Source organism: Condylura cristata, unplaced genomic scaffold (genome assembly GCF_000260355.1).
Source record: "Condylura cristata isolate star-nosed mole 26May11 unplaced genomic scaffold, ConCri1.0 scaffold00014, whole genome shotgun sequence".
NCBI lineage: Eukaryota > Metazoa > Chordata > Mammalia > Eulipotyphla > Talpidae > Condylura > Condylura cristata.
This window is the reverse complement of record NW_004567115.1, coordinates 34,115,698-34,128,744: the sequence shown is the minus strand read 5'-3', so window position 1 is coordinate 34,128,744 and position 13,047 is coordinate 34,115,698.

The following is a 13,047-nucleotide window of genomic DNA, read 5'->3' as shown; positions in this document are numbered from 1 at the left end:
GGGGGGGGGAAGGGAGGGAAATGCACGGGACTATGGTGGTGACACACGGGTGATTTGGAGATGGGAAACCTGCGGGGATTACAATCGAGATGGAAAAAAAAAATGTGCAAAATGATGTAAAAAAGTTTTGTAATAATTAAAAAAATAAAAAAAATAAAATCAAACAAAAAAAAACAACATAATTCTCAAGAAATCTTTTCAAAAAACCTGCCATTCACATCAGTTACTAGAATAATTTCTTCTAGCAATTTCTGGTGAGGGGTTAATGACACTGAACATCATGGTGGGAAGAAGTGTGTCCCAAGTCTTTTTGCCATAAATAATCACCAACCTTGTAGAAAGATTATCTAGGTAGACTTCTGTTTGACACTATTTTCAGCAAGAAGTCTTCTTTCTTCATCACATTAGTCACTAAGTAGCACATCAGGAACACAGCCAAGACTACAAGTGTTGGCGTGAAATTGGAAGCAAAGGAAACCTTTTACGTGGTTGTTGAGAATGTAGATTGGCCCATCCCCAAGGAAAGTGGTATGGAGATTCCTCAAATACTGCCAATAGTTCTACCATGTAATCTGGCAATTCCTCTCCTTTTGGATTCACCAAGGATTATGGTGGAGAAAATTCAGCTCCCTGGTAGTGGGTGTGATATGGTAACAAACAGCTGAAGAGAGATGAATAATCTATTACCTCTAAATCATGTACAGTTGTAAACCAAAGTTCATAACAGCACATTACAAAATTCAACGTCAAAATTATCACCAGTTGCATAAAAGATTCCTGAGACTGTCTTGATTAGTTTTATCAAAACAATCATATCTGGCAAAGCAACTGCATTGAAACTGCCACCTGCCTCAACTCCACTTCTTTCTCATTCATACTTTTATCCCCTGCAGCAAATATCTCATCTGGCACTGAAATGATATTTCTAACAAATTTTAAAGTCCATGCCAAGTTAGTTCCCCTGCATCCACTCTCCTTCAATTACTTCTTTAAAAATGTGTCCATCAAAATATCCCTGAAAAGTACAGGACCCTTAACCCAATTGAGGAGTTTCCACAGAGCACATGCTATCATGAATTGAAAATTGAATGTGTAATAAAAAATCACTATATGAGTTGCCTACCTGAAAATCTGTAACAAAAGTCTGAATCATGGTTTATTAAAAAATATATAAGCCGGGCCCTCCCTGGTGGCGCAGTGGGTTAAAGCACTGCACTAAAAAGCTAAAGCCACTTCCGCATGAGTTCAATCCCCACCCGCCCCAGGAGGAGATCCACATGGCGTGGCAGACCTCTCCTGACCCGCCCGCTGCTCCCCTCAGCAGTGTACTTCGTTGATCTGCCTGTTCTGCTCCCCGCTCTGTCTCTGGTGAAGCCTCTCACCCTTCGCATCTCTGGCCTGTACCCCAGTTCTGTACAAATAAATAAATCTTTAAAAAAAATATATATATATAAGCCTAAGGCCAGAAAACAAATTAGTAAGAATTAAAAGGTTGATATTTGAATTAATATGATCATCTATGACCTTTCGTAAGTCCCAATAAAAGTAGCATTTTTTTAAATTGTTAAAGGATTCCCACTTACATTAATTTTTTAGTGTCTGTGTTACTTGCATTCTACTGTATCCTAGAAAATATATACTTTCCCTTTTTTTCTGCTATTGTTACTCATTTCTGATTGTTCTAATTTGCAACCCTAGTTTTTTGATTACCTAGTAGTTTTACTGTTGAGAAGAAATTTTAAGCAAATACATCTGTGTTGGAACCAAAGCCAGAGTATCAGTTGGCAGGATTTACACCCTGGAAAGCACTACTATAAGTGACATGACAACTGCATTTCAAGCTTTTGCCATTATGGTGACACTTGCCTGTCACTATAAAATTCATTTCGTAATGAAAGCCTATTTCTGTGTGAGGATAAAATTTTAAAAATTCTTGTTTTTTCCCTTTTTTTAATTGTATTTTTTAAAGAGATTTATTTATGCATACAGAGCTGGGGTACAGACCGGAGGTGCAGGGGCTGTGAAAGGATTCACCAGAGACAAAGTGGGGAGCAGAACAGGTCAGCTGATAAAGTACACTGCTGAGGGGAGCAGTGGGCGGGTCAGGAGAGGTCTGCGGTGCCATGTGGGTCACTTCCAGGGTGGGGATGGACCTCATGCTGAAGTGGCGTTAGCTTCTCAGTGCTGTGCTTTAACCTGCTGTACCTCCAGGGAGGGCTCTGTATTTTTTTAATTGACATGAGATTGGTTTATAACACTATATGTGATTTAGGGGTACAGGTTCACACCTCTTCAGATGAATATTACCATACCACATTTTCCATCAAAGCATCTATAATCCTTCAGTATAATCCACTGGGTCCCTTCACTCCTTTCTCCTCACTCCCCGCCTTCTTCCTCTCAGTAGTCTCAATTCTGTGTTGGATATAAGTATTGATTTGCTTTTCTGTATCCTTTTGTTTTAAATGTATAAAAATACATTTTATTTGTGTCTGTGTTTTTTCATTTATCATTTCTAGATGGTGCATTTGTATTTTGTTTTGAGATAGTCATTTATCTGCATTTTATAATATTTGAGCTATGTGGTTAAAGGGGATTAAAATTCTTTGTTTCTTAATGTTTCTTTGTACTTCTCTTTCTATGTGAAATTTTTATTACCATTTCCATCTTCATGGTCACTAGTTTAATTACCTGTTTGGTCTATTCTACTTCCATAATTTTTTCCAGAATATTTTGTCTCCTCTAGTGATATTTTCACCTCTAACATCGCTGTTACTTTCTGCCTTTAAAAGTTCAATTTCTGGGCCCTCCCTGGTGGCACAGCGGGTTAAAGCACAGCACTGAGAATCTAAAGCCACTTCCGCATGAGTTCGATCCCCTCCTGCCCCGGAGGTGACCACATGGCGTGGCAGACCTCTCCTGGCCCACCCGCTGCTCCCCTCAGCAGTGTACTTCATCGATCTGCCTGTTCTGCTCCCTACTCTGTCTCTGGTGAAGCCTCTCACCACCCCTGAACCTCTGGCCTGTACCCCAGTTCTGTGTGCACATATAAATAAATCTTTTTTTTTAAAAAGATTTATTTATTTATTTATTTTTTGCATACAGAGCTAGGGTACAGGCCAGAGGTATAGGGGTGGTGAGAGGATTCACCAGAGACAGAGTGGGGAGCAGAACAGGCAGATCAAGGAAGTACACTGCTGAGGGGGCGGGTCAGGAGAGGTCTGCCACACCATGTGGTCATCTCCGGGGCAGGTGGGAATTGAACTCATGCGGAAGTGGTTTTAGATTCTCAGTGCTGTCTGTGTTTTAACCCACTGCGCCACCAGGGAGGGCCTAAATAAATCTTTAAAATAAAAAAGTTCAATTTCTAGGTTTTGTTAATTTATTTTATTATTCAGGACATTCATTTATTTTTCTGAGTTTTCTTATCTTTGGCTCTTCTGTGCTATCTTCTCTACTTCTTTGAATTTCTTTATCATGACAATTTTGAACTCTGTATATGAAAGAAGAGAAGATTTACCATGTTATCTTTGGTTGCATGATGGAGATTGTTCTCTCTGGTGAAATACTCTTCTAAGGACTTAACAGCATACCTAATTAGCTATTGTAAGGGTACAGAACTTCTACTTTCCAACAGATGGTGCTCTCTTTCTTCCTTTTAGTGAGTTGTATGACATTGTATATCATGGAGAAATGATCTGTAGCTGCTGAGTCAGGGTATGAGGGAGGGCTCCATTGGGGTCCAGTGAGGGGTAAAATTGTGTCCACATGGCTCATGCCGCCAGTACCGTGACAGCCCTTCTCTCTGGGTTTGCAGACCCACACCGCTGCAGACCAGGCTTTCGGAGCCACTTACAGGATCAGCTCCAGTCCCTCCATACTGGGGGAGAGGACCTTCAGTCCAGTGCCTTGTCTTCTTTATTGGAGACCTAGCCTACCTACCTCACTTTCACAAATGACTCCCTTCAGCTAAGGGTGTCTCCACACTAAAGAGATTTCTGTTTGCAGGGACGCTAACCAAATATAAGAACACAGATTTGTACCTCTGACTCCTGCTTCTGCTCTAGCTGACTCTCCTCACCCACCTCCCTCACACTCTGACTTAGCAGCTAAGAGCATTACTCCATGACGTAAAGCGCCACCTGCTGGAAAGTAGAAGTTCTGCCTCCTTAAAATAGAAGCGTGCCTCTCGGTTATGGTTATGGTTGGTGTCTGTTTTTGATAGGCAGGAGATGCTTAGTTTTGCCCCAAGCCACAGAATCCTCTGGGTCTGTTGCCCACTTGGACTATCCTAGGCCATCCTTCTGGGAGTGAAGTAGGTAACCAAAGTCATATCCCTCTGGTCTTATTTCTTTTTCATGTTCTTAGATGCAGACCCATGTGAGTATATTATCATCCTTTTCCAAACCATGTTCTTCCCTAATATGCGCGTCCTAATGCGCCACGCTTCTCTGTACGTAGTATTTGTTCTGAGGTAAAGAGAACTTTCCCCACTAGTTTATACTTGGATGACTGACTGTTGATATGATCTAAGTGGGACGTGGAAAATATGAACACAGTTTTTTCGTATCAGTGTGAAGGCTACACTCTTTTCATTTATGGAGTCCATTTAGAATGCCTGATTTTGCATCTCTTGACTCCACTTTTTTAATGAATTAATATTCCATAAATAGTCAAGGAAAAAAAATTCCCATTTTCATTGGTCATTATGCCTTTATTCTACCCCACTTCCTGCACTGTACAATTTGACCTTTTGATTTATGACCCAATTTGCAGGAGCAGTGTTTAGGGCTCATAAACATTAAACGACTGAACATGTTTCAATCCAGCATTGTAGACAGCACCAAGTGGTAAATTCTTTTAAATGATAAAGATTAAGGCAGCTGCAGCTCAGCATGGATTTTGATTACACCACTCACTATAATATTAATAATGGTAATTATATGTAGTGTGATAATAATAGTAATTATAAAATTACCATTTATTGAGTGCCTTGTAAATGCCAAGAACTATATGCTTAGTTCTTCATATTCGTTAGTAGTTTAATCCAAACAAAATCCCACTAGGTATAAATTATTGTACCTTTACTTTAAAATAAATTATTGCATCAAAAATTACGTGGCTTTTTATTTGATCATATAGCTAGTAATTATGTACATTTAAATGACCTAATTTTTAAAATGATAAGCTTAATATAGATTTATTATGGGATATTTTAAAACAATACGTAACTTTATTACATAGGCTATGATTGAACAGAAAATTTACTTAACTCTCTGTACATGTATATTACCTTACTCAGAGCTTTAGCTTCTTGACCCCTGGAATGTGGAAAACTTTTTTTTTTTTATTTATTCATACAGAATTGGGGTACAGGCCAGAGAAGCGGAGGGTGAGAGGATTCACCAGGGACAGAGTGGGGAGCAGAACAGGCAGATCGATGAAGTACACTGCTGAGGGGAGCAGCGGGCAGGCCAGGAGAGGTCTGCCGCGCCATGTGGATCTCCTCCAGGGCAGGCGGGGATCTAACTCTTGCGGCAGTGACTTAAGCTTCTTAGTGCTATGCTTTAACCCGCTGTGCCACCAGGGAGGGCCCGTGGAAAACTTTTGATTACATTGGGGCTGAATTGGCCTTAAAGTTGTGAATGCAAGCTGCACCCTGCTAGAATTCCAGCTAAAGTCTACTAATCTGAGCATTCTTTCTCATATTATTTTTGAATTCCTCTCTTTCTTTTCCTTTCTAACATAGAGATTAGTTACAAAGAGTCCACTGAAGACTTTTAGCTGGGGTCATAAAACTCATCAAGACATCCTTCTGAAATTGTTATATTAGGAAGAAGAATATGCACACACATATCCAAACACATATCCACTCAAAAGACTGGGGAGGCTCCTGAAATATTTCCCTTCTGGCATAATGTAGGTAGGGGAACACAGCTATTGCAGAGATGATAGACTTTATCAGAACCAGAATCTATCAAGACTTTATCTTCTATGAAGTAAAACTTTAATAAACAGGGGAATAAGGGAACAAAAAGCTGTTGTCCTTCAGGCATTGGTGAAAATATATCACAGTTGTCATAAGAGAACAAAAGATAGTAGCAGCAACATGAAAGCACACCTGAAGAGGTGTGGACTGTACCTCTGGGTCAGATATAGTGCTATAAATTAATGTTATTTCAATTAAAAATAAAATACTTCGAAGATAAAGTAAAAATGTTAGAAGGAACAACATTAATAAGGCAAAAAAGAAAGCCCTGAAGTGGGTACATGCTAATTCTAATAAAACTCATTTCATATATTTGGTTAACTTTGAGGGCCTAAAAAAGAGAGAAAAATTCCTATGGAGAGGAGGGGCAACATTTAAAATGAGAATATTAGTTAAGAAAATAAACTTTTTAGCTTTATGGAAATATAATTTTAAAAAGCTATGTTTTTAAGAGTTAAATATGATTTTTATACATTTTGAAAATATTCCATTATTTCCCATGTCTAAGATTTTGTTGGTTTAATTTAGTTAGTTACTTGTTTGCTTGGTGAGAGCATTTAAGTTCTACTCTCTTAGCACATTTCCTTATTCAATACCTATTGTTATCAACTATAGTCAACACATGGCACTTTAAATCCTACTTATGTCAAAATGAAAGTATGAAAGTATGTTCCCTTTACCAACATCCCCTTAGCCCTCAGTACCTGAAAATCACTTTTTTATTCTGATTTTATGAGTTTGACTTAAAAAATAGACACAACATGTAATTTATGGCATGCAGTCTCTGTCTTTGTCTGATTTAAATCACTCAACATAATGCTCTTCAAGTTCATCGACGTTGCAAATAAATTTAAGACTGAATACATTGACCTTAATCAATATATTAACTAACATATAGGTTATTTTCCTATGTTGTCTATTGTGAATAGTGTTTCATAAAAATGGAAGGACAGCTATTTCTACATTAATTTAACAATGATTTTTCTTATTTTTGTACCAAAAGTAACTGCAACAAATGCAATAATAAAGGCGTGGTATTGCATCAGATTAAAAAGCTTCAATACAGCATACTAAACCATCACTACAGTCAAAAGACAACTATAGAATAGGAGAAAATATATAGTTATAAAGCACATATTAAAAAAAAGTCGGTAGTTACAAACCGCATTTGCAAAATACGCTGGAGAACTTAAAATATACAAAGAAGTCATATAGCTCAATAGGAAAAAAAAATACTTCTATTAAAAATGAGCAATCTACATAGGTATTTTTCCAAAGACATACAAATTGGTAAATTAAAAGATGTTTGACATTATGAATCATCTGGAAAACTGTAATGTTAAGATGTAGATATTCAAAAAAAGATGAGATAACAAATGCTGGTGAGGATATAGGGAAAAGGGAATCCTGGCACACTGTTTGGTGGGAATATAAGTGACACAGTCACTATGAAAAACATTCTGAAAATGGTTCAAGAAGTTATTAAAATATCTAAATATAAATTTAATTTTTACTTATCTATTTTTATCTGGGCAAGGTTTGCCATTTGATAAGAAAATTATAACCTATGATTTCTATTACTTATTAATGGGACTTATCACTAATTTTCAGTGTTCTTTAAATTCAACTATACTTTATACAAATAATGAGTAAAAAGAAAAAAGAAAATAATTCCATTTATAATTACATCATAACAAATAAAATACTTTGAAATGAATCAAGAAGATGAAATATTTATGCAGGCAGATCCACCAAAATACACTTCTGAGGGTAGCAGCAGGAGAGACAGGTGAAGTCTGCCACACCAAATGGTCATTCCCCTGGCCAGGGATTGAACTCGTGCTGAGAAGTGGCTGTGGTTAGATTAGTAGTGCTGCTCTTTAGTCTGTTGTGCCACCAGGGAAGGCGGAGAAAAGAGACTGTCTTTTGAGAGTGGTGCTGGGAAAACTGGAGGGGCAGATGTATAAGAACATAGTCAGATCACTCTCCTATTCCATATGCAAAATTAAATTTAAAATTGGTTAAAGACTTTAGATATGAGACCAGAAAAACCAAAATAAAAGAAAACATCGATGATATATTCCATGATGTCAATGATGGAGATATCTTTGAGAATTAGACCTTAGACTCCTGTGGCAAGAGAAATGAAAGCAAAACTAAATGATCGGTACTAATTCAAATGAAAATTCTTCTACACAGCAAAGAAAAACTGTCGTATTAAAAATAGATACTACTAAATGAAGTTCAGCATCCATGTAGGTTTAGGGCCCTCAAAATCCTTGGAATAGAAGGAACATAGCTCAATATGATAAGAGCCATATATGATAAACCCACAACCAATATTATTCTCAATGGAGAAAAGCTGAAAGCCTTTCCTTTGAGATCAGGAACAAGACAAGTGTGTCCACTATCACCGCTGCTCTTCAACATAACTTTGGAAGTTCTAGGTAGAGCAATAAGACAGGAAAAAGACATATAAGGAATCCAAATAGGGGAAGAAGAAGTAAAACTGTCCTTATTTTCAGATGATATGTTAATTTACATTGAAAACCCTAAAAATTCCACAGAGAAACTAATCAAAACCATCAACTAGTTTAGTAAGGTAGCAGGATATAAAATCAACACACAAAAATCAGAGGCCTTCCTATCCACAAACAACCAAGCAGAAGAAGCAGAAATAAAAAAAAAAGCCATCCCCTTTTAAATTAAAACAAAAAAGAATCAAATACCTGGGAATCAACCTAATAAAAGAGGTAAAAGACCTATACAAAGAAAATTACAAAACACAGTTAAAAGAAATACAAGAAGACACCATGAAATGGAAAGATATTCCATGCTCATGGATCAGGAGAATTAACATCATCAAAATAGCCATCCTACCAAAAGCAATATACAGATTTAATGCCATCCCAATAGATGTCTCAATGACATTCTTCAAATAAATAGAAAAAATATTGATGAGATTCATATGGAACCACAAAAGACCTTGAATAGCCAAAACTCTGATGATTAAGAAGAAAGAGAATGGAAGCATTACAATCCAAACTTCAAGTTATACTATAAAGCCATAATAATCAAAACTGCATGGTACTGGAACAAGAACAGACACACAGACCAGTGGATTTGATTCGAAAACCCAGATATAAACCTATAGATTTATGGGCAGCTAATCTTTGACAAAGGAGCAAAGAAAATACAATGGAACAAAGGAAGTTTGTTCAACAAATGGTGCTAGGAAAACTGGGAAGCTACATGCAAAAAAAATGAAACTAGATCACTACCACACACCATGTTCAAAAATCAACCCGAAGTGGATTAAAGACCTAGAATAAGAATGGAAACCATAAAATACCTGGAAGCAAAGATGGGCCAAACACTGCATGACATACACTTAAGTGACATCTTTGAAGATACACCACCCAATGTAACGATAGTGAAGGCAAGGATAAATAGATGGTACTACATCAAGTTAAAGAGCTTCTGTACAGCAAAAGAGATATTACAAAAAGAGCAAACAGACATCCTACTGATTGGGAACAAAATTTTCTCACACAAAACAAACAGTAAAGTATTGATCACAAATATATACAAAGAACTGATGAAACTCAACAAAAATAAAGTAAACAACTCCATCAAAAAATGGGCAGAAGAACTAAAAAGACTCTTCTCCAAAGAGGAAATGCAGATGGCCAACAGGCATATGAATAAATGTTCAACATCACTCGTAATAAGGGAGATGCAAATTAAAACCACAATGAGATACCACCTCACCCCAGTGAGAATGGCACATCTTCAAACAACTAGCAACAACAAATGTTGGCAAGGATGTGGAGAAAAAGGAACTCTCCTGCACTGCTGGTGGGAATGCAAACTAGTACAACCACTATGGAAAACTGTTTGGAGGTTCCTCAAACTGCTACAAATGGAGCTTCCATGTGACCCAGCGACCCACTAATAGGTATCTACCCAAAAGACACAAAAACACTGATTCAAAAAGATACCTGCACCCCATGTTTATTGTTGCTTTACTTACAATTGGAAAGACATGGAAATAACCCAAATGCCCAAAAGTGGATGACTGGATTAAAAAGATGTGGTCCATATACACAATGGAATATTACTCAGCAACCAAAAAAAAGAAACACATGCCTTTTGCAGCAACATGGATGGAGCTGGAAAAGATCATGCTTAGTGAAATAAGCCAGAAAGAAAAGGAAAAATACCGGATGGCTTCACTCATAACAGGAGTATAACAGACCAGGCGAAGAAATAATGCTAATGATGAACAGCTATGTACAAGAGACATTTTATGGGAGTGGAGTGAGAAGTTGGGATCAAAAACAATGGGGGGAGGGAAATGCACTGGACTATGGTGATGCATATGGGTGATTTGGTGTTGGGAAGCTCATGGGGATTACAACTGAGATGAAAAAATGCACAAAATGTAAAAGTAAACTATAAAAAATATTGCAAGATAGTATAGGATAATTAGAATACAAATGGCATAGGAAGAACTATAAAGCAAGAAGTCTTCCTGACCCAGAATTACAGAGAAATTTTAAGTTTCCTTATGCCTGAGCCAAAAGATGTGTGTTTCATTCAATATTTTCAAAGAAAGCCTAACTTTCATGTTCATAAGTGAGGAGAAGTGTCCAGCAAAGGTAAGAACTCACCATGTGCAGGACTTTTGAATGCTAGAACATAGTATAGGAGCAACAAGACACAAAGTCAAGATCATAAAAAGCACTTTGAGTTTCTTCATGAGTGCATCTGATAAACATTAGGATGAACCGACTAGACACTAAGAGGTAGACCTTATAGTGTGTCGAGTTGGGCATGTGTGAAATGTGATAATTAAATGTATAGCACTCTATCTCTCAAAAAAAATAGATACTATTAAATGGGAAATATTCATCACACATGAAAAGCCAAGGCATACAAATGAATATACAAATCATCCAACTTAACAGCAACAACTATAACCACAGCAAAACCCAAATGATACAAGTAGGTAGCATGAATATCTAAATTTCCAAAGTAGATATATAAAACCAACAAATATATGGAAAATTGTCATCACATCTAGCAAGGAAAATGTAGAGTGAAAACACAATGAGATCATTTTACTGCTGTGAGAATCACATCCATCAAACAGACTAACAAATTGGTGGAGGAATATGGAGAAAGAGAAACTTCAGTCAGTAGCTGCAATTGGTGTGATCATTTTGAAAAATGTCCTGGATTTAGATTAAAATACTATAAATGGAAATATCATAAAGTGATTCCACTTTTGGGTATCAATACAAAGAAACATGCAGTTATCAGCTCAAAAAGTTATATGCTCCACAGGGTTTATTCAGATGCAAATTACAGAAGACCTAGATTAACACAATTTTAAAAAGGGGATTTATAGTATTGTATAATGAAAAGCCAACTACACAATGACTGATGTGGACATGTGTAAAGTTGTCACGTCTGATTCTTAACTTGTCCTGAAAAGTTTAACACAGCAATGAGATTGGCTTTAATTTATGTTTGCTTGACAGAACAGCTTATACTATATTAATAGACTTGTTTTCAAGTGTTGTTCCTTTCTCACAGCCACATGTGTTTTTTTTTTTTTCTTCTTTTTCTGTTTAAAAAAAATTGAAGAGAAGGAAACCTGCTAAACTAGTATATGTGATACGTTAGTCATGGTACTCTTCTGCTTTTTCTTCCTTATTTGCTCCGCAAAGTTTTGCAAAGTGCAGATCTAATCTGAACTTTCTTTTGGAGAAACAAATTAAGCAACAATTTTATAAGAATTTCCTAAGCAAAGCGAAAATTAGTGAGCATTAAAAAATAAATGAAAGTGACAAAATCCTTTTTTTTTTTTTTTTAAGATTTATTTATTTATGCATACAGAACTGAGGTACAGGCCAGAGGTGCAGGGGCGGTGAGAGGCTTCACCAGAGACAGAGTGGGGAGCAGAACAGGCAGATCAACGAAGTACACTGCTGAGGGGAGCAGCGGGCGGGTCAGGAGAGGTCTGCCACGACATGTGGTCTCCTCCGGGGCAGGCGGGAATCGAACTCATGCGGAAGTGGCTTTAGCTTCTCAGTGCTGTGCTTTAACCCGCTGCGCCACCAGGGAGGGCCGACAAAATCCTTTTTTAAAAAATATTTATTTATTTATGCATACAGAACTGGGGTACAGGCTAGAGGTGCAGGGGCGGTGAGAGGATTCACCAGAGACAGAGTGGGGAGCAGAACAGGCCGACTGACAAAAGTACACTGCTGAGGGGAGCAGCAGGTGGGTCAGGAGAGGTCTGCCACACCTGTGGATCACCTCCAGGGCGGGGATCAACTCATGCTGAAGAGGCTTTAGCTTCTTAGTGCTGTGCTTTAACCAGCTGCGCCACCAGGGAGGGCCCAACAGAATCATTTTTAAAAATGAGCTTAAGATAAAGCTAGATTCAGGAGAGATCTAGCTTTAAAATTTTTAATTAGAAAGAAATCAAACTAGTGAATGAGTTATCTTTCAAGAAACTAGTAAAATAATCCAAAAGAAAAAGTAAAAATAATTTGAAGGGAACAAAAAATAAGTTATAGCATATTTTGAAAGAAACTGTTAAAGCAGGAGAAAGTAAAAAAGGAAGGGAAAGGAAAAGAGGTGAGGAGAGAAGGAAAAGAAAGAAAATTGTGGTAAGTAAGCTGGCTGTCATTATTTCCCTGGAGTCTTAAACTGCTATTTATTTCTGTCTGTTGCTTTCTTTCTACTGTCAATTAATAATAACTATACTGTTTTCTTTTTTACTGTTCAGTTACTTGTTAGATAAACTACACATATCAGATAAGAAATTCTTTGAGGCATCTGCAAGAACAAAAGCAGACACTTTTATTTTTTATTTATATCTTTTACATCATTGTGCATTCCCAGTAAAATTACCACCTCAAATTCACCCGTGAACCATCATTAGAGTCACTTGTGATCTTTTTTCTCCCGTTTTGATTGCTTTTCCTCTCCCACCCTCAAAGAATGTCTCTACTTTATTGCCTGCTAATTTTGTTATTATTATT